This window comes from Struthio camelus, chromosome Z, assembly GCF_040807025.1.
Source record: "Struthio camelus isolate bStrCam1 chromosome Z, bStrCam1.hap1, whole genome shotgun sequence".
Classification (NCBI taxonomy): domain Eukaryota; kingdom Metazoa; phylum Chordata; class Aves; order Struthioniformes; family Struthionidae; genus Struthio; species Struthio camelus.
Window position 1 is genome coordinate 41898219 of NC_090982.1, and position 25142 is coordinate 41923360.

The 25142-nt window shown below is 38.9% G+C and overlaps 1 long non-coding RNA gene across 8 annotated transcripts in view; it reads right to left on the bottom strand.

The window, feature by feature from the left end:
- Nucleotides 1-237: 237 nt before the first annotated feature.
- The window catches only part of LOC138064737 (uncharacterized), a 63266-nt gene continuing 38361 nt past the window's right edge, over nt 238-25142 (bottom strand). For 3 of the 8 annotated variants that reach the window (XR_011137989.1, XR_011137984.1, XR_011137982.1), the window contains 3 exons: nt 4586-4684; nt 2888-3107; nt 238-2178 (listed from right to left, as the gene is read on the bottom strand). This is a non-coding gene — a long non-coding RNA (uncharacterized lncRNA). Of the gene's footprint in view, nt 2179-2887; nt 3108-4585; nt 4685-21203; nt 21287-25142 lie in introns of all 8 variants that reach the window. The other 5 variants (XR_011137985.1, XR_011137983.1, XR_011137986.1 and 2 more) reach the window with 4 other exon arrangements.

The following is a 25142-nucleotide window of genomic DNA, read 5'->3' on the forward strand; positions in this document are numbered from 1 at the left end:
GTAACATTTGGAGGGCTTCGGGGGAGCTCCTGGCTGTGAACCGTTGCCTCCTTCTACCTGTATGGCCTGTTCTTGAAGAGCAACAAGTGCCCACACAACCCAGCAAGGGGACATGGCATCACACAAGCTCCAGCTACCACCAAGGCTTCTTCCGCCAGCTTCAGGAGACCTAGCAGCTATGAATGGCTCCATAATGTAAGTTTCAGATTCCTTTTCTTTTTTTTTTTTTTTCAGTTTACAGAATACGGATTTTTTTTCAACAAATCAGTAATTCAGATAATTCTTATACCTGCAGGGAGAATTTGCTACTTCTCAATGCATCATAAAAAAAGTACTCCTCTAATCATAAGTGAGCCATTTCTTTACTTCTAACTTCAAAATTTAAGGTGGGTTCCTATGGAAGTAGACGAAGTGGCATAAATCCAAGTTCTAGAACTTGTCCTGAAATCTGTCACATTCTGAGCATAACAGATTTGTAAGTAATTCTACTTTTCAGATCCCATTGGGAGCCACAATTTGCAGTTAAGAAATGCATTTTAATTTGAGAACACCCAAAAAAATCCTAATACAAAAAAATTACCAGTTTCTCTTCTAAGTTTTTTCTTCACTAGAATAGGTGAGATGTTGCCTGACAAAGTTAATTATTCCCCCTCCTCTATGAGAGCTGAGAAATTAATGGATGAAAGCAATGCTGTAAGCCAAATAAATTGGGATTTTAATAGGGCAATTATCTTCTACGAAAAAAAAAATCTTATCTTGGAGCTCTAGCATAACAAATTCTGACCGAGATACTGCATTCATTGTATATTGCATATAATACCCAAGCTCACTCATTTTGTGAGGTTCTCATCCCAACTATGGATGCAAATGAAAATTCCTCAGTAAAAGCGTGATGGCCTACAACGCTTCCTTCTCCTTTCTTCGCGTGCAGCACTGCATCACCGGGCTTAGCAGCTCTGTAGTCCATCCTTTCCTTCTTGGGATCCCTACAGCAGATTAACCATTATCCAGTTCCCATTTCCAATTTATCTCACTCTTGCTCCACTGATAATATAATGCCTAAGGTTCAATTACAGAGTTCTCCTCATGTTTCAGGCTCTCTTCTAAGGTTGTCCCCTCTACTGCAAGATAACAAACTCCTTGGTGAGCCATAATCAGCACAGTCTGCCTGCAGCATTGTGCTTCAATTCCTGGTAATTTCCAGCTTTTCAGCTGCAGCATCTATCTTCTTCAGATTGGATGTGGCGGAGTCTGCCCTGCTGCTGGGTTCAGCACCTTGTTCTTCCAGTTCCCCGGGCCACTCAGGTCCTGCCTAATAATTTCTCTCAGATTTCGCTTGCAGTAGAGGAAACATTTCCAAGGGAGAAGGAAAAAAATATGTAGAGATAGAAAAACAAACATTTTAAAATACAGCTAATGTCTGCTACTAAATAACAACGCTTTGTTTGAAGTGGAGCCTATGTCAATATCATTGGATCCCAAAAATAAACATTAAGCAGATGTATTGCAATATACAAGTGAAAAGCAACAAGACAGTTGGATTCTGGAAACAACTGTGAAGTTTACTCCTGAACACAGTCAGGCTCCAAATCCCACATCCAAAAAGTATATATTCAGAGACCCCAACAGGTGGCAAATGTACAACAAGACTTATAATCGCAGACCTGTAAATCAAAGAAATACAAAGGACTATAGAAAAACACAAAAGTAGGTAGCAATATGCCTTGAGAATTTGTATAAATGGGGTTTTATCAAAAGCAGGATTAGGACTATAGTTAATTAGTATTTTCCCTAACTGACTTAGGGCATTAAGTTCCTCCCAAATGAAACGTCTGAGGAACAACAAATGAAACACAAACAAAAAAACCCAAGCAATCTACAAAGATTAAAAACATAGACAATGTATTACTACAGCCTGCAGTTTGATGAATCTAATGAGCGTGTACATAACATGTATTCTAATTAAAGCAGCCAGGCTACAGCAAAATGGTACAAGTTTTTCATTTCATTAGCTCATACTGGGGAAGAACGCTGTTGAGCCAGAAGTCCTCTGCTTGACTGCTCGAGCCTGTTGTTCCCATGTGGCCAAACTCCAGCAATGGCCGCGTTCACTGGCCCAGCAAGGAAAGCGCTGGCGCACTTTCAGCTTTGTAGTGTGTCCCACTTGTAGCAGCTCAACTAAGGAGACACAGGAACAAAAAGTTTCCTGCAGCTCAATTCTCCATCATGGGTTGAGCTGTCTAAAAAATTCCCAGCAAATAGTTTTCCCATCAGAGACTGCTGCTTCTGTGAAACTGAAACATTTTTCAGGAAAGCACTGGTTACATCAAAATGTGCAGCAGAAATCACTGGAATATTTAGCTTTTCACAATAACTTAGTCACTTCAAAGTGAAATGACGCCAGAACAGAACATTGCTACCTTTATCAGAGGTAAACATTTGACCTCAAAGAAATAGAACATTCTGATAGGGTCAAAACATATTTTTGGTGCATTTTATATCATGTGAGAAGTCTGAATTTTCAGCTCTCCTTTCCTAGGGGAGGAATAACTGAGTATATTTCTCTCCAGACAACAAAAATTATTCATTGAGTTTGCAATATGGAATAATAATAAGAAAAGGTCAATACAATGTAAGTTTGCTAAATGAAGGTGTACTTGTCATAGAGCAGGGAAGTAACAGGCTTTTTCTCCAAGCTCTGGTGAAATCACTCCTGCAGACTATGACATCTATTATGTGAAAGAGACCATATCTAGATAATACTATACCTGGTCAGGCTTGAAGATGTTCAGCAATTAAGCTTCATTGGATCAAGGATGGCAGGAGAAATGAACGAGTTATCTTACTGAGAACAGGCAACTATTTTTAGGGTGGGGATTTATGGTACCTGAAGTTGTGCTAGTACTGGTCGGTGTTAAGTCCCACCACAGCTATCTAGCTGTATGAGGGCAAGCAAGGACGAGAGAGAGGAGAGCAAGCCAAGTTTCCTCCAGGCCAATAGAAAGTCAACTGAGGTTGGAGATAGGTCAGTATAGCAGCGCAGATCATCCGGCCTGTTGGTTCCTGAGGGAGAAAGGCACTCTGGGGACCAAATCATCTGTCCATTCCTACGGAAAGGAAAATCTATGCTGAGGAACGATGCCTGTACTGGAAACTCTGAGAAAGACTTCAGCTGACTTAGTGATCTTTCTGTTCTCACTCCTCAAGTCTGTGTCTGTCTCCTTCTCTGGGATGAGTTCAGGAAAAAGCAACACAGATCAGAACCCGCGACTAACTTTTCTCACGAGGGACTACTAGAAGGCAATGGCACACAAGCAGTTTTGAACGGGAGAGCTGCAGATACAGTATAAGAAAATAACAGCCAATTAATTAAACATAGGTTAATAAACTAAGAAAGAGGAAATAAGTTTAGACAATATTAGACACAAGACAATACTGATGTTTTTAATTATGAAGAATGAATGGAAATGAATTCTCATTTTCATTCTCCTACTTCTCTGTGAATTAAAGTGAGACATGTGAGACATGGACTTTAACAGAAGAACCGGGGGAAGGAAGGTAGTGGATGGTATTATACACACATTATAATATGAAATACGTAAATAACATTGTGATTTCTCTTGAATCACTGTCTTCGAGCTTCATGTGGTGATAAATGGGCGATCAGATCAGAGGGAAGGAATCTGTCAGGGACTCTGAGAAGCAGAAAAGCAGGTGCAAGCTGAACAAGGGGCTGGAAAACAGAGACATGAAGTCAAGACAGAAGCTAATGTCAGGAGTCTTTGCCTGAGGAAGGGGTAGGCTTGCAAAGCTGCACCTGAAGGACAGAAAGCTGGACATAGTAAACAGGCAGCACTGATACCGGAAGAGGTAGTGATAACAAAACAAAATATTAATCTATTGTACTAAGCCTTTAGGGTAGTATGAATACATGTAACATGCATAAATATGAAACGTGTAAGACCCTTACAAGACCTGTTTGCAACCGGGCCACGGCACCTCCAGCGTGGAGCTTGGGAACAGCCCCAGCCTCTGGGTCTTGCAAGCCTGGGTCGCTCCCGAGGTCCGGGACAGCTTGGCGACGGCTCCCAGAGGAGGGTATTTTGGAGCCCGCAAGCCTGGCTGCAGCGGCAGGCGGCAGTTAGGGGACCGCAACGCCTGGCAGGAGGCAGTGCCCGCGGCGGGTGCGGCTTGGGCCGAGCGGCCACCACTGAGCCACCTCCAGTTCCCGCCACCCAAGGCTTTGGGGCCGAGGAGCATATTTCTGCTATCAAATTTATCTGCAGTTCTTAAGAGTTGTTGGTCATCATCTTTGTGTCCCTTTATACTTTCAGAAATCATTGCTGAGCAATTATGTTTGACATTTTTGTGCTGATATTATTTTTGGCAAATTCAAGAACTGGCAAAGGAATATATATAAAAATGCGTGAAAATACAGTCCATAAAGTCTCTATAAGCCAATTTTCAAAAATAAATTATTTGAAATATGCAGTAAGGAAAAAAAGAAAACTGAAAGCGTGGGGGAAAAAATGCAACACTATGAATGCAAAACATCAGATTTAATCATAATTCATCATGCACTTACCACACCTGCACTGTTCTTTTCTTACCATACAAGGTAATTAAGATTTCACTAGTCCAGCCCTTTTTGCATCTTTTCTGCTTCAACAGTGATGCAGAAGCCCTATGAAAACAACAAATAAAGATGCAGAGTTAGAAGGAAGCCCCTTCCACTCGAGTGACTAAAAGAACCTGAGCGAACCACATCACTTGCTTTGTTTTAGGAGTGCTCCTGTAGGTATTTTCTCCCCTGTTTTAGACGTGATAATAAATGAGCAGTCTCTTTACCAGAAACTGCATTAACTGATGTGAAAGAACTGCAAGTTCCCTTGTAAAAAGAAAACGAGCTAAGTTAATAGCCACCGGAGGTCTGGCCTTTGGTAAAGCGATCTGCAATGACTGTGCAGTGAAAGCGAAAGATGGACGTTCCTCAGCTGTGCTTTTATGTACGGTTCTGGATTTGTATTAACATGTTTTATATTAAGTTTTAGACATATGCATATATATACATACGCACATATACAACCTATGTATATATATGTATACATACATACTATATACATATACACACACATATATAATGTGCGTATTCATACACACAGACAGAAAACATATGGGACTTTTCTCTTTGCATGCTTGTTAGAAACCAGCAGCTAGCGCTTCACGTTTAGATTTACTGAAATTCCTTTCAACAGAAATGATCAGGGCCAGGCAAGACAGCGAGACCTTCGCTTCACATTTACTTCCCCCTCGCTCCTTGCTGCGGTGGAGTAAGCAGGAGGAAGTAATTACGAAATGTCAGCCATGCTCAGAAATCACGGCATACATGCTGGATTTTAGTCTGAACTACAGATATAATAAGAGCCAGTTAGCTTTCAAAGGTCATAGAGCTATATTTTCACCTGTCATCTCCCAGAAGTGTTCTACAGCATTTGTTGCTGAGAGCGCTGAGTATTTTCCTTTTTAGGGCAGTTACGGCATGAGAGTAGCTAATATCCATTTCCTCTTTGCACGTGTTTTATATCAGCGCTGCCACTACACAACATGATGAGGATTTCAATTGGACTTTATGTATCTCAATCTCTTAGCATCCATTTTAGGCTCTGCAAGTGGCAAATTAAATTTATGCATACTTTTACATATATATATGCATATAATCATATAAACATATATACACATGTGTGTGTGTGCATATGTGTGTGTGTGTATGGTTTTAAATACCTTCCCCCAACCCAAGAAAGTTAAGAAAAATGTTGTCTGCCAAAGTAATAACAGCTCACTATTCGTTTAATGCTTAATCCCTGGACTTCCTTTCCAGCGTACCCCTAGCATTAAACGCACAAACATCACATTTGGAAATAGGTGTGGTGGAAACCCAGAAGATGATGGCTTTATTAATAAACTGGTTTTAACCCGTACGTGTTTATGTCCCATCGGAAGAGAAAGGATTTGTACCAGAAAAGATTTAGGATTACTTCCTGCATCAAACATAATATATTTAGTAATCATTTGAGAGGCATCCAAGCTGTGTGTAATTGCATTATAAGGCCACTATACTGAATGAAATTTATTATCTCCTTAAATGAATTGATGAAGGTTTTTTAAATTTATGTACTGGAAGCATTTGCTATAATAATGGTTAGTGACTTAATGTCTACATGGATGACAGATCCTTAGAATTCTTGGCCTCCCTGAATCTCAGTCTAACAACAGTAAAATTCAGATTAGAGGTGGTAAATCATCTTACTAAACAAAATATATAGATTATTTCAAAAAATTCCAAGTGCTTTTTGCTCTGCTTTGCTTAGGAACAACCTATTTTTATATCAGGTCAGTGAAAATAACATTTTTGTTGTCAACTGATGTACTTGCTTCTGCGTAACTCAGGTTTCCTCTCAATTATTACAACATACATTCTTTCTTACACATTTAGGATAGCAAACTTCTCCTGATATAGTAAATAGATAATAAATATAATAATACATAAATAATATATATGTAAAAACAAAATTCCATAGCATAAATACTACTAATTTTTCATGTTAACAGCTATGGTTTGTATAAATTATAGCTATATTATGTTATCTGACACTGATTATTAATTTAGAGGATATATTTTCAGCTAAACATATGTTTGTATTAAGTGAGCAACTCGTTGGTATTCAAGAAGTTTAAACATTACTTTACATGAGAAAGGCAACATGAAATTTTCTAGCATGCCAGAAGAGGCAATGCCTTCTTGCATGGCAGTAAAAAGATAGCGTTCAAGAATAAATTATCCTTTATATATGCATATATCATATTCTGGAACAGAATTTGACCTTTAATAATCTTTAGGAAAATGGAGCAAATCACAGTTAAAGCAAAGCATGTATTTACTGAGGACGACACGATCGGCGGCCGCCGTTAGCACCAGCAAGGAATGGAACAAAGTGCCCAGCTCCAAGTCACAGTACTTCTCCCCATTCTCCGCTAAGGTGTTTCTGCTCTTTGTTCAAACTATAACTTAAAGACGCTTGGAGAGTTTCCTGCCACAAAGGCAAAGGCACTATAACTATCAAGTTGAGGAAAAATTACAGTCTGACTACATATGTAAAAGCAGATGGTCTGTTCATGAGCTGAAACCATTAACAAGACAACCCATGCAGGAGCTGAGCCAGTGAAAGAAAAAACGGTAACAGTTCCTTTGCATCCATGAAAGCCACAGACAGACGCCTTTTTCCTCCATTCATGAGACTATGGAAAAAGCAAGAAAGGGAGTTGATCCGGAACTGAACAACTGAACACACTCTCTATCTTCACCTTCAGCTCTAGAGAATTTTTCAGAGCTTCTCAGCCTTACCCAAGCGCTCTCATACGGGAGAGAGAAGAAAAACACAGCAATGTGATCTACCAACAGGAATCAACCTTGTTGCCAAGTTAAAACTTCAACATGCATGGCAAAGCATAACAAAAGGCACTGGGTTTACATCTGGCTGAAATCACCTTAATGGGATAGCAAAATACTACTTTAATTTAATGTGCTAAAGGCTTCTTCAGTTAAGCACTTTGTCTAGACTAGATTTTCAAGGATAAGGTATGAGTTAACACTGCTAAACAGATAAACCATGTGCTTTCAAGTTTTAATATCCTCTGAAACACATCTATTCTATGGAAAAGTCAGGATGTGAGGATTAAAGAAAGCATTGACTCACTCAGGACTGGAGAAGGCAAAGGAAAAGATCATCCCTTTCCCTTACAATCTTTATCTGAATGTAAAAGGAGATTTTGAACATTTTTTCAAGTTTTCTACATGTCAAGCAGCCTCACTGGGCTACTGCACACGCACACCATGGAGAGCACTACTTACGCACTAGAGTCCAGCACGCCAAGATACGTTGGACCTACTGTGCGTGAGCTATACACTGTGCACGTGTCCATATTTCCGCACTTCCTGACATTTTAGAAGCTCTCTGTTAAAATTCAAATCTCCTGTCCATACAGCATCTTTGCCCAGGAACATTTTGAGGCTGCCTGAACAACTCCATGGGGCACAAGGCTCCTTACCACCGTTAAGGAAACTTAGAAGCTTCCTCTGGTCTGTTAGGAGAGATGTGCTGGTGATGAACAAGGAGATTACAGTAACGTGTTAGGGTATTATTCTCTCTCTAATGTGTATTTTTGTCCCTTACATAGAATTTAATTCATGTGACCATTTAATTATTTTTCTTTACTTAGGCAATAATCTGATATGATTTTAGAAATTAATTAACAGGGAGCAAATTGTGATAACAAATGAACCTATATGCTGTGAGGTTGACTGCCTTTTAAGAGGTTTTATTTTTACCAAAACGGGAGCAAACAACTCACAAATTCCAATCAAGATTTATTTATATCTTTGATGGATATCTGTATATGTGTGTGTGTGTATATACACACACACACACTTCGTGATATTTTGCAGATAAAACAAAAAAAACCTTCATTAGCTACATGAAATTAATTACTCAGTGAAAAAGCCGAAGGGAATATGTGTACTGGATGGAAATTTGTCATTTTCCAGCTATATTATTTTGATGACTCAGACTAACTGATGTTACAAAATAAGTTACTGCATTTATTAGTGTCTTGAGGCTCTGCAACTTTGTGCATAGATATATGTATAAATAGTTTGCAATGAGCAATTTATGAATATAGAACTAAAGTCTAGTCACAAACAGTCTACAGACCATTTCACCGTCTTGTTCACAATTTACTAATCTATAAGTAATATTCTTATGTATGTTTGGGCGCCACAGATTCCACATGAACTATCCTTGACAATATTCCCTTGACTCAGAAATACTCAAACACAAGACGGCTGATCACTTAATTCAAACTATTTCTTTATTATTTCATGACTTAGGCCCCAACAAACAACTCACAGTTCACGTAAAAAAAAATTACACTCTTAATCTCTGGCCATCCAATGCAGAGATGTGAACCAACATAAATTCACTGCTAAAGATCAGACTTGTTTAAAATTTGCTACAGGTTTCCCTGGAGACTTAATGAGTCTTTTGATTGCATGTCTGTCCTTTTGCTGGCCTGCCTTAAACACAGGTTCAGGCTATTTGACAGCATGGCACTGGCCTTCTCCTACACCTTGCCACAGCCACAGCGCCCAAGAGCTGGCACAGCCCGGTGGCATCGGCACCCTCAGAGCCAGGCTGGACGTCGCACACACAACACGTTTGCTTCTCTTATTCTTTCCCTCATGAGCCAAACTTAATCAGTAGAGGTCAGTACCTCTGGGCTTGCTTTGATTTTTGATGGAAAGTCTATTGCACTCGTGCAGGCAGCATTCAGAGATGTGTTTAAAAGGTCTGCTATCCATAAAATTGTATTTATTGATATTAATGATATCTACAATCTTTACATTTCTCTATGGATTGAAAGCCACATCTACTTTTTGGTCACTGTGCTTAGGAGTAATAGAATAACTTAGTTTATTTTTATGCTTATCATCCTGCCTGATTTCTTTAAAGAATAACATTCTCCCTAGAAACAGAAGTGTTCCAAGTACTCCAAGATTCACTGAAAATGCACATCAGTAGGCCAGGACCCTTCCTAACCAACTCTTTATCAGTATCCTTGTGCAAGCTATTCAATCGAACTGAAATTAAAAAAAATAAAATTGTTCATGTACATCCAAATTACATTCCGTTAATGACTTTTAAGTTACCACCGGGCGGGGCTGGAAGTACCTCACCGATACGTTATGATCCCTCTGTCAAATACAGAAGAAACATTCATTGAACACTTTGGCCCTTTCTGCCAAGCACTTTAAGAGCACAGAACTGGTTGTGCTCTCTGAGGTCATCAAATACAATCCCGTTATTAAGGCAACTACATCACATATTCCAACTCATATTTCTATAAAAGTACATTTTGCCGATTCCTTGCAGATAGTGATCACATCCAGAAATAGCTAAGCCTTACACTATTAGCAGCATTTGTTCCCCAGTTTGTCTCTAACAATTAAACTAAAATAACGTCTTTCAAAAATATTTAAATTTCTAATAAGATGAGGTTTATTTCTATTTTTAAATTCACTATAGGAGGCCTAGATCAGAGCCGTCATTTACAAACTTTCTCCAAGGGATATTTGAGTCAAACCAAATTCTGGTTTAGTCAGTCTGTAGTGTTTCTTTACAGTCTGAAAGGCTGTTATGGTACATACTGCTGGCCCTCTAAATCCTTCATTCATGAACAGTACATATTTGTTAATAGTTAACATGCTTGCTTTATCCCTACAGTGTCTTGCTTCATGCCCTGTACCTGTAACAGTTCTTCCTCAGTTACCCAGAGCGTTTGTATTTACCAGAGAATGTGTTCACTGTTCCTGCTCTTTCTTTTGACCTTCTCCATTTCTCCTCCTTTTCTTTTCTTCCTTTCTTGGCCTCTGGTCCGTTCCTACCTCAAGGGCCATTTCGTTTCTCTTTACCAGCTTTCTTTATCAGTCTTCTCTCCCTCCTCCTTTTTCCCTACAGCCGCCTCATTTGCTGTTCCTCCTAGTTTCTCTTGCACTAGATGTTTCGCTTCCTTCTCATGTTGGAGGCTTCCCTCCTCATCCTTTTTCATGGCACACGTCCATGACTCTGGAGTTTCCTGAGCACCTTCCTCTTTCTTGCCCTCATCACATCTTCAAGGCTGCATCGGAAGGTAGTCACACTACCGACTACATCTTCATTCCTCAACTCAGCTTCTCCACTTCATCAACAAAAATTTCATGTGTAAGGAAATTTGGTTGGGTTCACCTTTGAAAACATAACATTTATGTCCTTAGCTATCTCTGTTGCCAACCCTCCTCCCAGGGTCATCTATAGTACTGACAACATAGAAATCAGGGTTTGGGGGGGGGGGGGGGTTATTTGCTTCTCTTTAATAGGGTTATAAAAAGACGACTCTTCCCCAAAACTACTTACATCTCCATCAAGAAATAATTCCAATAAAAATTAAAAAAAAATTCTTATAACTTTAATTGCTCCAAAATAACATATTTTTCCTGCATGAAGCAAATAAAAATCACATCAATCCTTTTATTCATCTGATTACTTAAAATATATGGGCCTTACAGTCCTTTAAAAATAGAGCTGCCTTTTCCTTTTCCTCAAGACTTTAGAGGATCTATATTATTATTCATTATATTTGTATGCTGAACACTGTTTCATACTAATTAATCTGCTCAACTTCACTCTTACGTAATTGTACCCTGAAAGAATATAAATATTAAAACATTAATAAATATTGTGTAGCTGCTGTTATTCAAAGAATTTCACATCTATCTTTCCTCATTTTTTGTATGGAAGTAGGCAGGGGATGAGGGTTTAGCCTGTAAGTCTTTTATATTTCTGGTAACGTGAAATGACAGAGTCTTTCATAATCCTGCCAAAATGTAAATTCTTTAGTCTATTAAAGACTAAAAGTTTCATCTGTATAAAAATGACAAAATATATCACACTAAAATTGACAGAACAGCTATAATGTAAAGGAGATGTGGCTTAATTAGAGCTCTCTCCCCAGACAGACCAAGCTTGCCAATGTAATTTTAATTATTTCTGTCTATTAAATCTACAATCACCTATTACCACTGCTATATATCACATCAGAAGAGTACTCCCTTCAGGAAGGCATTGCCATTTTTAACAAGAAAATATTTCACCGAGCTGTCCCTTATCATCAAAACTGCTGTCAATGAGTTAGACCCCAACACTGCTCCTCTGCCCAACTCTGCATCCAATAGTAAATCAGGAATGGTTAGCATGAGGCATATGGAAATACTCACTTCCTAACTGCTAGAAATAACGGGCCAGACTCTCTGCAATCCAGTGCAGGCAGTGGCGCTGTCTTTCTTTAAACCAGTGGAGCGTCTTTTTTTCTGACTCGTTGTCTCTTTGCTCAACCGTATTGCTGAGGTTCACCAAACCAGAAGGAAGGAAGAAAGGAATCTAGAGACCAGCAATATTGTTTTAGGTGACCTGTGGAGTTTCCTTCCAGGGATGTTTTTCTAGGATGCTGTAATTAAAAATCAATGTGAGCAAAAGGTGGGAGGGCAGGAGAAGATGGTCAGCTTTACCACCTCACTCATTTCCTTTTTCATTAATCTAACGCAGACATTTTAAAATCATTGTTTGCTGCTTTTATACTTTAAAGTACAAAACTTTATACGTATATTAAGTGACATATACAACCAATGCTAATGAATTCTAGCAGAGTTAGGATAGTCACATTCGTTTCACATGAATATGGCTCATGCAGGATTGAAATAATTTATTTTAGCAAACTGAAGCAGCAACCATCATCGCCTGTGTTTGGTAAGTGCCCAGCTAGCTTTGGGTCCTATAAGCAAACGATGCTTAAGTGTTATTTTAGACTTCTATTTGCGCAACCATCTAGATACCCTCACCTTCTTTTTTTTTTTTTTAATTGCACCGGATTTGTCAAAAATGAGGAAGAAATACATAAAAAAAACTAGCAACTGCTTATTGGTTAGCTAATTCTGGTGACCTATAACAGTCTCCATCATCCTGTATAATTTTCGAACAGGCACTGTCTCTGATGCTTATGAAGAACCTCAGCAATCATTTGAAAATTTTTTCCATTATGCCTGCTGGTACACCAATAGCACTTGTCAACCAATCAACTGATACTGTCAGCTGAATTTTCATGTTTCTGTCTGAGTGCAGTCTCTTTTACTTCAACAGTAATTTCTTTGTGACAGGATCAGCTTTCTATTCCAGATTTGGAGCTACTAAGGTCTAAGACTGCTGGTTTCTAAGTAGCAGAGCAAATAACACTGTAATAATACTTATACTTTGCATGGTTAGCCACTTCTCAGAGACTGTAAGTCCTATTATAAACGAATGTTCCAAATAGAGAGGAGTATAAATTACAGAACAATAATTTGGGCAGTACTGTGAGCTGAGATCTTTGCAAGTAGGAGAAAATAATTACCACTATAAGTCACATAAAGTTTCCAGAATAACTGTGTAAAAATACCATGGAACTTTTCAATCATTACTGCTAATGAAATATTTGCGAGGAAAGTAGAGATAGTGATGACAAAAAGAAAGGAGGGAAGAGGCACTATCCTGGAGTTTCCCACTTGATGAGAACATTTACTCAGCAAGGGAGATAACACAAGAATGAAGAACTGAAGGAGAACGTGGGGAGGAGAAACGTTAAAAATGTAGTATTTATGGTGCCGTGGGATCGCCTACTACTGGATTTACAAATGTACTGCTTGTTGTATAACTTGGGGGATTTTTCATAAAAAACAGCACAGACATTTAAAGCCTTTAAAGCCCAGAGGTTGATCATAATACTCTTATCGAAATACTGGAACTTGCAGCTACCTTCAGCTCCGTTATTGTCCTGCCTGTCTGCATCCATGCCGGAGATCCCAGACTGAGAGATATTCATCATTTAATAAAAGCCGAAGACACAATTTTAAGCTTTTGTAGGTAGAAAAGGTATAGTCTTGGAGTGCATATTGACATTAAAGCTTGCATAATAAGCAATCAGTATTTTTCTGGAGGGGGAATTGAATAAAAAGTTTAGGAATGTTCCAAAGTAAATAAATATAGACCAGTGGTCCTTTTGCTAATATGGCTTTTGTAGCAATACTTCTACCACACAAACATATATTTCATTTGTATTTTGACCAACTAAATTACTTGTTAACACATCAGACAACACAAACAGGAAATCGAAATCAAAATCCAGCATCAAACAACATCAGAAAAAAAGTAACCAGGAAAGGACATGGCCTGATACGGAAAGAATTAGATTACTGAGTGAATAATAACTAAGAGTTCCAGTATGCAACATTAACAGGTAAAACAGATTCTTCGGAGACTATCAAAATTTAGCATTAATAGTGGAAAAATTACTAGAAGCTCTCAATAAACAGATTTAAACCATCAGTCCTGAATATTTGTCACTGCCTGAAAGAAAAAGTACAACATACATGTTACACTTTGGCTTCCAGCATTCACAATCTTTAAGTCTTTTTCCCTCAGTCCATTTTACCATGGAACGCATTTTAGTCACACTACAAGGTAGCTGGAATAGTCTTGACAGCAAACCATACCTAAGATGCTGGAGGCCTTTTTCATTTGTTTCCCAGATAACCCAATAAGTTCCTGATGGAACCCGAATCAGGATAGTGACCTAACCACAGCGCTACAAGGTTATTCTGTTTTAGATAGGAGCTCTCAATCTTCCTATTGATACTGATCCGTTTTGTGAGACCAAAACATGTACTGAAACTAAAATATAAGGTAAGCATCCTATTCAGCTTGCTGATCATTTTCAAACTCTAACCCTCAGAGTCAACCAGTATTTCACAGTCAAAGGAAAACTGAATAGCTTCAATAATAGAAACAGGGAGTTTTTCCTTAGACCACCCATAAAGCTCCGTATGCAGAAGTAGTCTGAGACCGAAAAGAGCTGGCGTGCCCTCAAACTGAGGAGGAAATTGGATCCAGGTCTCCTTCATCTTGAGTGAGTGTTTAATTCAATGGTTAAAAGTGTTACCTCTTCCAGAATTTTGCAATTTCAGCTTCTATCCACGTTTTCAACCAGTTTTAAAAATCCAGTGTCTACTCCAACAGACAGAAAAATTTTGGAAACGTTACTACTTTTTGATAAATTCACACAGTTACATCAGAAACTGGAAATTGGCTATTTATAACACAGTAAATGCATCCATTCTGATAAGTCTTCATGTCAATACTTCATAAATGCCACAGCGAAACCGTGTCCTTCTGCAGTCAGTAACAGGAAGAAAATGGATTTCTTTAGAGGCATGAATGCTTTGAAGATACTTTTAAGAAAGCAACTCAGAAATAAAAACAGCTGGTAAAAAAAGGATGTTGACGGGAATAAAAAAAATCCCAAAACTCCAAATCTGTGTTTAAATGTTACAAATGTTTTAAACAAACAGTACCAGTTAGCATACACCATTTAAAAAGGAGGCTGAGTAACCCAAACAGTTAACTTCTTAAGAGGCTTACAAAGATTTCCTTATTTCCCGTATCTTCCTAAAAAGTCTACTAATATAATTCGCATGCTTTCTGAATACTCAGCTCCCAGCGGTACTTGGCGCTTCTCATGTAGCAGAATGTTTTAGCACAAAAGACAAACAGGGAGAGGATAGATATGCGTAAAGCATCAAATAATAACCATCATCTTATTACGTTTGCTTAGTAACATTCCCTTCAGGTCCATGTGGAAAATCCATGCGGAAAGAAAGAAAAAAAAGTAGATTCTTGAAAATACCAATCTATGCTACTTTAGCCACTTTTTACTTTTATTATTCTGTAACGTGAAACCTGTTAGGAGCAGAGAAGCTGATAGTTAGAAGGACTATTTAATCACGCACATTATAGTATTCGTATTAAATTTAACAGTATTTTAAAACCTACAGTCATTTCAAGGCAAACTAAGTGTGCGAGCTGGGCTTCTTACAGCAAACTTCTTCGCTGGGTGGGGACAGAAAGAGCATCTAAGATTCCAGACCTGAGAAGTATATAAGAAGCCCAGGAAGGAAGCCTGGGTGTTCTGAAATGCCAAGCAATATTTGCTCTTCAAAGCTTCTAACTGCAAAATCTGAACTTCTGTGAAGGCTAAATCTGTAAAGGAATTTAGATGTATAAATTTGCAGGTAGAGATCTATATATGTTTCTGAAAGCAGGGACATCTAAAGCTCCGTGGAACAATGCTGCTTTCGGAAATCTCTGCTCCGGACACCTCTGTGCTCTTAAAAACCTTCAGCTCTTACCCAGGAAGAACAAGCACTAGCAGAGAATGATGAAATCTAGAGGGGGTGCGAAAAACCAAACCAAACCAAACCAAACCACAGAACTTAAAACAGAGGAAGTACAACAGCAAAGCCATTGAACTTGGTGCCTAACAACTGCTCATGGTGTCACAGCTAGCACTTGCACTCATAAAGCTTTACTCCCGCTCCTGCACAAAATTGTACCTCACAGACACGGGGCTTACTGTTACCTGCAGATAGCACACGTTAGTGGCTGAGATACTGCAGTCAGTCCTCACGCTGGGTAACAAAACTCAAATAACCTCGATACCGTTTTATGCTATTAATAAATATTGATTCTTGGGTTGTCCCCTGCCATGCTTAGCAAGTGCATATATTTTATGTGCAGCAGGACCATTCTTTGCAGCATAGCTTTTTTCTTTTCCAGAAACTCCTACTGTCAAGGATCTTGTTTTCCCAGGTTATCTCTGGTCAGTATCAGGATAAGCTTTGTGATCCAGGAGAGCTAACCTAGTGGTCTTCAGGGCCAGGTAGGAGGCGTGATGAGAGTAGCTTGCCTGCCCTGTCCTGCAGAGCGGCACCACTCAGAAACCCAGGGGAGCTACCGGCAGCAAGAGATAGTTTTATTTAGCTGTCCTCTTCATTTACGTATGAAGTTGCTAACCCAGCTTTAGTGTGTGCAAAGCTTTACATCTCTTTTGTCAGTGTCCTTCACTTCCCTGTCTTCTCTTACAATGCCATACATTACTTACAGGTAATTACAGGACACGGGCTACAGCGGCTTGGAGATTGTGATTCAATGTCAGGTGGGACTACGAGGGGATCTCTAGCACACAAAAAAACCTCCTGGGACTAAACAATGAACTTTTTTACTGGGGTAGCTACATTGCAAACCATTGGTCTTCAGAGATACAGGAAGATCAAGAGTCTAATTATAGTATTAGCCTGGTACATTTTTTAAGCCTGCCCGTATACATCCAGAGGTGGCTTTACACAGAAATAAGGCAAAGAAGAAAAAGGAGGCACAATCATTAAAACCAGAACCCTCTGCTATATCAGCTCACATAAAAAGGCCACTACAGCATCTTTCTCAGTCCAGGACTCAGTGAAATTATATCATTTGCAGCTGCCAATTCCGCTTCAGTTTAGTTAAATAAATTTAATTATTTAGTTGAATTAATAGCATGCTCCTCCAGTTTAATTCAGATTTCCTTATTACACTCACAGTTTGTCAGACGTGGTCAAGACTGTTTCATGAACGTTGAATATGAATTGTACAGAAACACTCTCCACTTTAAACATAATGGCCAGTAGGGAAACAGGCCCAGAAAAAAGAAGACAGCTTGAATCAGCATAAGCTGCTGCTTCCAATAAAAATTCATGAGCTCATCTAATACGGAGAATTAACAAAACCACATATTCTGGGTAACTCACTTCTAAACCTGAACGTGGACTACTACTAGGGCACTTTTTACAAAATAAATCCATGCGTAACTTTGTAGTGACACTTTATAGCTATGAAAAAATAACTAATGCTGTAAACGTGGTATTTATATGATCATAAGCAACAGAAACCAGAAAAAAAACCCAACAGCTCTGAGCCCAACATTCACCTGATTTTCTGCTTAGCAAGTATTATACAATTACCCTTTAATATACAACACAAAAAGGTACATTAAATTCTCTGTTACCGTTCCAAATTCTTCTAAAAGCAACTGCAATAGTGTTCATTTGCGAACATAACGTTGTCACAGAAACACTGAAAATGTTAATTTTGATTTCTTTGTGTGTGTTTTGAAACTGTGGAAAGCGTGCTACTTAGCTACTCACTTTTCCCAAACAGGTACTTGGCTCTGATGAATGGCTGATTTCTAAAATCAGATTTTTCCTAGAAAGGCACAATTACACAGGTAATGATCACATTAATATCCGTATACACTGTATCGTCAGGGAGATGGCATAAAGTAAATTGTTTGAAAGTGATATGATGGGCTTATATAGGTAAAACAGTGGTTCCATCTTCCCATATACTTACATTAAAAATTAATAGCAGTTCTACCTTCACTATAAGCACCAGTTACTGGCCTTTCCTAAGGAACAAACAATGCATTAAATTCAATCTCCTGATTTCAATTGCAATGAGTGTTAGAAATTCAAACTGCCTCTGTTTTCCAAGTCTGTTTTGTCCAGAATACTCTTTAGCCTTTCCTAATTGTCAGAGGTAATTGCAGATATCGATATGCACTTGCAATTGAATTTTTTAAGTCACTCTCTCATCACCTGTATAATTTAAAGCTGAGTGTTTTCCAAGAGAGAACACAGCATATTTGCAGATCATGTTGTTTCCAACAACAAAAAGCATTTGACCACTGGTATACCACATACTAGTGCCAGTAATTAAATAAGCACAGCCATTAAAACTGCATGTATAATGATGACAGCAGGCTGACAGCAGCTACTAATAATTTAGCACATACTGCCTGCCATTAGATGCCCAGAGCAAGGAAATAGGTTCCACCAAACCTGGTAAATGAATGCAAAAAATCAGCAAAAATTAACAAGCATTGAGAAATTTCTAATAAATCCCTGCAGGCCACAGCCTGCAATCGCTGCACGTCAAATCACTGCAAGAGGAATAGAGAAAACATAAGCAAGCCAAAGGTATCGCTCCTGCACATGCGCAGGCTATTGCTCTTCCCTTGCCATTCCCCGCAGCGACTGAAAGCAGTGCCCTGACTGCCGGCTGCCCGTGCTGCTCGGATTATGCGCTAGCCACATTCACGAGATGAGCACACAAGGCTGCTCGAAGTGTGTGCAAAGCAGCACTAGCCATGCTGTACAGATCGGAATTGCTTTTTTTAAAGAGGGAGTACATATTGCAAAACATCAGTACAAAAACGGTGCGTGACGTCAGCTGCCTGAACCCCACCATGGCACAAGATAGGGCTTTTTGGCCAAGTTCTTGGTGCTGTATGAATCCCTTTTCATTGCATTCATTGCGTTCCCGAGGCTCGTTTAACGCTGCAATGAATACTCTTGCATACATGGATTACTCGCGTAATCCTTACAGTTTGGTCACTGGACTTGGTATCACGTATGAACATCATGGATAAGGGTCAGTTGTTCCCTAAACCCATTTCTGACGACGAGAAAGTTGACACTGAAAAATTAGGCATCCCTAGGGATTAAGGAGATTTTGTAGTGATTTTCTGAAGTACCGTACGCTTAAATACGTCACGCTGAAGAATGACGATAGTTCTTGGTGTGATTGGTTTACTCAGATTTCATAATGGTCAATGGACATCAGCGACCCACCCATCAGCTACTGTTTACAGGAGTATAAATGAGACCACACTAGTAGCGGCGACGGGCTGCAACGGTGAAGGAAAGTCACAGTGACACAGCAAAGGCTCAGACAGGCTGATGAGAAGGTGACAGACACCTGAGCTGAACCGCCTGGCCTTCACTATCAATATCACTTTCTTAATGACTACACACGCGTTTGAAAAGTCTATTTCATTCAATGTGTGAAAACTGCGTACAACAACAGTTGGTGATCCCCTTTCCTCGAGCTCAAACTAATTTTTCAGGGTCCACTGCTGCTACCCACTCACAGTTAATACGTCACCCTTGGCTGTTACATAAATTTGAAGACTTCCTCGGCCTGCCTCATGGCATTTACGTTTGGGGACACGCAAACAACATTCCTGGGAGAGCTAGAGACAGGACTCTTATAAATACTGGTTTAATATCTTACTTTAATTTACAGGCTACAGAGTTAGCTTTGAAGAAATATCTCCGTTTTTCTCACTTTGTCAGCTTTGCAGCTGGCTCCTTCCCCAAGCACAGACCTGATCCTTCATGCAGTAGCTGCGTGACCAGAACAAAACAGAACGGTAAATCTCTGAACCCTGTACTTGTAAAGGAAGACTGAGGGAAGAAATTGCCCAGGATTACGTTACCGGCATGAGTTCAACCGCCAAGAATGAATTGGGAAGGTTGTGCATTTTACAGGGAACAAAGGAAGTCGAAACAGCCAACAGCAGCCCATTTGAGAAGCCCACTAAAACTAAAAAGAAAATAATATATGCTCTCTGCTAATCTGCTTTGAAGAGATAGGTGTACATAGACACACCAGCTGAAGAGGACAGATATGGCCTAACAATACAATCACTATAACCAAAGTCCAAGCAGTAGTTAAGGCGGAAGAGGTTACCTCAAGAGAGTCATCAGCGGCCCAGACTCTCACAGTTACTGCTCAACAATGCTTTTGACATACAGCTTTTTGCAGTACTTCACAGTTTTGTTCTTTCCTTCTTCTTTTACCTCAATTTTTAATGAGCAGATGTGTGAGAAAAATTGATTAATTCATGTGAAAATATTGGAACGGCTACGCTACATCCACATCCACCCTGGCCACAGTCGTGGAAACGTTCCTGGGTATACACCTAATGGGCAGAACATTACTTGGTGTAGACTGGTGCAACCCTACTGCAGCCATTAAGGTTAAACTAATTCGACACCAGCTAGAAAGCTGGTCTTCCGTGCCTTCCTGTAATGCTTGGAACCGGGCCTGGCACAACAGGCATGTTGTGTTACCCTGTGCAGGGTATAATCCTGTCCCCTAATACTGCGGGTCAGAAAATTCAAGACTGACAAACAGAGGTTATCAGTCCATTCTCGCTTTCTGAAGGTAAACAGTGACTAGTTTCTGATATACATATAGTCACAAAAATTGGCCATCAGAAGGCTATGTTTTCATCTTATGAATTCTAACAGTTCCAGAAAATTTTAGTCTCACGCTATTTCATATTTTAAATATAAAAAGTCCTGGTGCTACTATTTATACCAGTGTTTCACTACAGCGGAACATCAGAGATGCTAAACTTCAGTGCATCTAATTTTCAGGTGGTATTCTAATTTGTCCCAGTTCTGAGACATGCCCCAAGCTGCACGGAATAACTTAGTTTGTCTGCCTTATTCAGCAAGGCTTTTTTACAGTTTTTCCAGTAACTAGAGCCTGCAAACATGCAAAGATGGGTTTTAAACAAAAATCTTGCTTCTGATTAAAATTGAAAGGAGATATATATATATACACATGTATACATACACACACATACACACACACACACATATATATACACACACATGTGCATAGTTGTTACTTCAGACAATACCAGAGCGGGCTTGTTACTCATTTTCCATGAAAAATTAAATGATAAATACTATGTTTGCACAAATTCGATCAGAACAGTTTTAACAAATGCTAAGTGACCAAGAAGAACAGGTACCTCATTGCACACACAGCCAAGAGAAAGTAAACAGATAGTGTACCAACTTAGCCAAAATCAGTGACTGCCTTTCACTTGAGCCTCGATCGAAGCAGTGGTCCTTTCTAGTTCATTTTGAAGGCTATTACTCCTGAAAGACAAAAAATTGGCTTGTCTTCAACACTAATATATAATATTCAGCCCATTATTTCTACTATGTAGAAGAGCAATATTTAAGCTCCCAGGTCATCAAAAGTGACCACGCTGTCAGGCTTAGAACACTGCCAAGGATAGCAAACCATAAGACAAGCGCAGATTAAGCATTACTTAAAACTAAAGGCAAAGTTAATTTCTGTGTTTGGTGTCTAGAAATATTTGCATTTAGAGCCCGGATTTTATGTACATCTGGGTACATACATATATATATTTGACACCTGATTTTAAGAGAGGATACACCTCTTTCTCAACATAGATGTTTTATAGTGAAATACTTGGCTACAATTTTTTTCTTCTCTCAAAGTTATGAGACGCTTCTAATATTTTCCCCATCCCAAACAAAATCTTCTATAGGAACTTCCAGTTTTGTATTTCACATCTTTCGTGTTCCCAGAGCAATTATCGCAGCTTTGTGCTAATCATTCATGTACCAGGTGAAAAAGCTGTCACTTCACTGAAAAGTCCTGGTGACATAATAAAATACAAGGCAGCCACTTCATCCGAGAGCGTATCTGCAATTCCATCCACTCAAGCTGTCAATTAAAACATTGTTTTACTGCATAACTGACACCAAATTCCTAGCAACAGTGCTGTCTGACTTCAGATTCATTGTGCAAAAAAATATCACTGAGTGACACCTTCACAAAGGAAACATTCTGGCATCTGTAGATTAGCGTTTTAAATATCAAATCGCATAGTACTTCAGCAAAGATGCTCAAAAGTTTTTGGTCATAGTAATAAAGAATACAACAGCTGCTGGCTATTTAGTTTAGACATGATCCTCGCACTTGATAGACATATTAATGCATAAATACAGCTTTGAAAGCCCACATTCAATACCTTGCTCCCTTGCAAGACACAGCCAGCCTGGCAATTTATTAGACCAGTCCTGCCCTAAATTTTACTAGCCTCTCTGGTGACCCCTCTCTGGGAAAGGAATGCCTGCGTAAGCCAAGCAATGGCTCTGCTCTCAGGTTGGCACTTGGGTGGAACGTAAAACAAGCTGTTAGCAGTTTCATGAAGTTAAAAATCCTCATCAGTCACCTAGTTGCGTATCACAACAGCTTTGTTCGGAGAAATCTGTCTTCCTCCCATGATTTCAGAAAGGTGTACACCAGGAGCAAGGATTTAGTCAACAATACCACCCTTGTTCCTGTTTTCCTTTGTACAAACACAGAGCAAATAATAGTTTCCCCCCCAAAATTCGGATATGAATCAAGCAGGTTATCTTACAGTAAACCATGAAATAAAGCTTCCATTTGAAAACATTAGACAATTAAAATTGCTCTTTTCTTCTGCATAAGTTTGAAAAACTTTAACTTAAGAATCTGTGCAATTTTCAGCTGAACAGTACAAATACAATTTTAGCATCATAAAAAGTATAAAAGCCAGCTCAACCTAAAATTGAAGTAATAATGTAGGGGCATTTGTAATTTTTTGGCCAGTTATTGTAATTAAATACTAACTTTCTCTAGGTAGACCTAATCCTACAGCATAGAAACAAACTGTGAAAGTCTATGTTGTAGAATAAGGTCTTCGTACAGTACTACATCAGTAAAATTAATAGTTTACGGATATCTTACCAATACGCCCAAGTCTCCTAGGGGCCTATATCCCATTGAACTGCAGAAGAATCAAGCTCATAAGAGCATGTATTCCATTTTTAAGTAACTTAACAGTTTTTAATCAATCCACCTTAACATTTTTGAGAGTGCATCATGGTTGCAAAGGAAACCGATTTAGTGCTTTCCTATATATCCCATTGTCTTCCTGGAATAAGAAGAAACTATGAAATATTAGCATATATAAAAAATTTCAAAAATCTATTTGAAAGTCTGCAAAATAAGATAGCTTCTTACACAGCCCAAAATAATGATTTTCAGTAAGACTTTCATTAGAGAGTACTTAGCAGATTTTCATGAAAGTTCCCAATGTTTTAGTTCATTAATAAGTTTTTAGTCCCATTAATGGCCAGTGATGAATTCAGTTAAATCCATGCAAAATGTGATAATAGTGATTTAAAGTGAAAACTTACCACAAATTAAGAGGATGCTGCAAAATATATACTTACAAAAAAATATATCTGCAAAAAAATTACCCTATGAAAAAAGAATTTCTAGAACAAACCTAATGCACACCAATCTAGAAGAGGAAATGCGACTAATTTGGCCCTGTTGCTCTGCAGAAAGCTCTCTGGGGAAAGCTAAGTCAGCAGAGAAAATTATCCCTCTCCCCAGAACACATTTTGATCTAAACAATGAAGTGAAACATCTGAATTCACCACCTTTTTCTGATTCCTATTCTAAAGGTTTTACTCCAAAAGATAAAGGTGTGAAAATGACAACAGGAGGAGATATTCTTAGTCAAAATACCTATGAATTCTTTCCTAAAAACAAAAAAAAAAAGAAAATGACTGCTATTACAAGAAGTCAATAAAATTATTATGCAAGATGGGTTTTAAATGTGCATAATGGTAGAAATTATAATGCTAAGTTGAATACATGTGAACAAAAAAGAAATCTTCTGAGATTGAAAAATCAGGAACAAATCCAGATAACCCAACCTCATTTTCAAGAGGGAGAAAAGGGTTTCCTGGAACACAACCCACCAATGTTTTCTGATCAGATGCCCAAACGAGTTTAAAAGACATCTTCAAAATGTGTGAACATCTGGACCTTGCTAATTGAAAACAGTGTTACACAAATAAGAAAGAAAGGTCTTCCTCTCTACCTCAGATGTCTTCACTAGAGAGAAATCAATTTTCTTGACACAAGTACATTGATATAATTGATAAAAGGCTGAGCTGGCACATTTCACCATATGTGTTACTTGGATCTGATGCAGTTTCATCTATACTAAAACAATAAAAACTACATACAGCCAAGACTGTAGCAGGCTGGCAAGTTCTAGGACATCGTGCAGAGTTCCTTTGGTGAGTCTCTATATATTTGAAAGCTAAGACTTTGCATAGTAATATAAAATATTTGTGCTGAGCTACACTAGCAGGCAGAGCCTGCCATATCCAGCAACAAAATGAAGAGAGGATCCTGACCTTATTTCTGAGGCTTTTCTGACCTATAGGTTGAGATAGAAATGATCCTACAGCGAAAAGCCCTGAATTTCTAGCATAATTAGTGTAAAGGTTTAAAGTTAGTTCATTCACTGCAACAAAACGTTTCAATTGCAGGCGGATTCCAACTGCAATGCAGCACGTGCACGTTGTGCGGTTATCAAGGTTAGAGGCTGTCCTCTGTGCAGAGATCAGCTCCTGACTCTCTCTGCTCAGAGGCAGAGCTTTCCTCAGGCCCTTTTTTGCAGCAGTCGATTCTCAGTCCACCTCCTTGCCAACTACTAGTTATGACTGGACTAGCCCCCACCTTCAGCACCCTCACCAGCCCAAATACTCAATGAATTATTCAACGTTACGGTGACGATCATTAACGGAAGTACTAAAAACAAAGACAGACAAATTTGAGCTGGAAAACATGAGGAACAGACGTTATGTACGTAGACCATTATCAATACATAGTCCATGTCTGAATTCTGTACGAGCTATAAAAAATGCCGGCCCACCGATAATGACTAACTACCCGTCATGGAGAAAGCACTGAAAAAACAAAACAAAAACACTCTCTTGAATTAATTGAAAATGTCGACTTGTGCCCCTAGGTTGCCTTGTAACTGTGAAAACTGAATACTGTTTCCCATCATCTTCTCCCTGTCTTACCTCCTACTGATTGTCACACTAACTTCTCAACATCTCACTTCAAATCGAGCTCCCCAGCGTTGGG